We start from the raw sequence: 2,357 nt of genomic DNA on the forward strand, positions 1-2,357 counted from the left end.
TTTTCTTCTTCTCATTTACGGAACCGAAGTATCGCCAAGGAGATAAAACGATGCAGATTCAGTCTACGATTAACAGCCATTAAGAGAGGGAGCCTCGAAGTGACGTTGTTTCTCGAGCTTGAGAAAACGTGTGTCAGAAAACTTCATCATTCTTGTGTGAAGTTCATAATTTCTTTGAAGGGAATATGCGAGGGAGATTTTTATATGGATTGGATAAGACTGGATTTCTAGGCTATAAAGTGGATAATCAGAGAATTTGAAAAATCGTGTGAATGTTTTTTTTTTGCGGGGGAAAATTTGTTCATATTATTATTACTTAATTAAACTTTATTTACAACGATGGATCTTTTAAAGTTAATTACATTATTTGTGAAAGGTGATATCATGAATTACTGAATTATGTAAACTATGTATCAGGAAGTATTTATTAGTTATGGACTTGATTAAAATGAAATTCACAATATATTACCTTTTATTTGTAAAAAGTTCAAAATACGAACACCATTTCTAAAATATGAGTTTCATATAAAGAATATTTGGGTGATTGTGTTTTGGCAATTAATTTTTCCTTTTACATATTTTAAAGTTAATTATATCATCTATGAAATGCTGATTCATATAAACTATGTATCAATAAGTATGTATTAGTTATGAATTCGTTTCAGAATCAAATGCACAATACATTGGCTTGTATTTGTAAATAGTATAATATACCAACACTACTTATATTAAATTACATTACTAAAAGTTTAGGGAGAAAATGTAATGTTTTGCAAATAATTTTCTCTCCCCCCCCCCCATATATCTCTCTCTTTCTCTCTTTCCCTCCCTCTATCTCCCTCTACCTCTTTCTCCTTTTCTCTCTCTCCCTCTCTCCCTCTCTCTCTCTCTCTCTCTCTGTATCTCTCTCTCCCTCTCTCTCTCTTTCTCCCTCCCTCTCTCCCTCCCTCCCTCCATCTTCCTCTACCTCTACCTCTTTCTTTTTGTCTATCTCTCCCTCTCTGTCTCCGTCTTCCGCCCTCCCTCTCTATATATAACAAATAACTTGATTGTTACTCCTCCCTCCCTCTCCCTCTTCATCCCTCAATCTCTCAATCTCCCTCTCTCTCTCTCCCTCTCTCTCCCTCCCCCCTCGCTCTCTCTCACTCTCCCCCCCTCTCTCTCTTTCTCTCTCTATCTATCTATCTCTCTATGTATATCTGTCTCTCTCTCTCATTTATTTAATTGAAGATGACCTTATGTCAGCTGGATTGTTGAAGGACTGGTTATTGCCAAACCCGAAGTAGGAAGGAGCCTAAAAAGGTCAGCAAAGGTCAGGTGAACCATGACCTGGTCTCGAAGGTGTTTAGTCAAGTGAATGAAAAGGCAAATTTAGGTCGACGTTTAAGCAGGAACCAGGAAAATCGAGTTGGAAAAAAGTGTTAAGGGTTTTTGGTTTCGTGGCCAAGGCGAGTGTGTGGGGGGGGGGGGGGGTACATGGCTGAACACATGTGGTTGAAGGTACGTGTGTGTGTGTGTGTGTGTGTGTGTGTGTGTGTGTGTGTGTGTTTGTGTGTGTGCATGTTGGATGTAGACGAGGTTATTCTCTTCCTCTTTCTCTATCATTCTCTTTCTTTCTTTTCTCTCTCTCTCTCTCTCTCTCTCTCTCTCTCACTCTATCTCTCTCCCTCTCACTATTCTCTCTGAAGCTCCTTGTATAAATCCGTTAGCAAAACATATGCTAATTTTCCTTTCATTCACAAAAGCAATCCAATTATATAGGAAAAAAAAAACAGCCTAATAACAGACACTTTGATGGCACTACCGCACCCAGGTAACACAACTTAATATTTTCTCCCTTTCGTCATGAAAAACAGTTTCCAAAAAAAGCTGGTGTTGCAGCTGGTTTTTGCATCTCCTGCAGCTGGTATCTTACGTTCTACACCAGCTTGTGTGGCACTAATAGAAATACTCGTAACAGTTGGTGTAAAGTGATTCACAGCTGTTTTCCGCGGATGGTATAGTGTAAGTTGGCAACAGAATCTGAACAACTGTTATTTTGTTTGGGTGATTTCACGTCCCATGAAGCTGGAAACAATCTTTACGACTGGTATAACATCATTGAATTTTTCACCACACCCCACATTCCCACTGATACGATCCCCAGAACTGTAATAACACCCCAGTCTTTATCCACAACATCCCTACTCCGTCACAACAAACAAATTAAAAACACGAACATCACGCTAACTAAACATTACGTTCCATGCACACATACAAGATCCTAAACACCAACATCACACCAGCTAAACGTCACCTCACACTCACGCAACACACAAACTCAACACCAGCATCACACTTTCTAAACATAAACTGAG

The sequence above is a fragment of the Penaeus chinensis genome, chromosome 37, assembly GCF_019202785.1.
Source record: "Penaeus chinensis breed Huanghai No. 1 chromosome 37, ASM1920278v2, whole genome shotgun sequence".
NCBI classification, from domain to species: domain Eukaryota; kingdom Metazoa; phylum Arthropoda; class Malacostraca; order Decapoda; family Penaeidae; genus Penaeus; species Penaeus chinensis.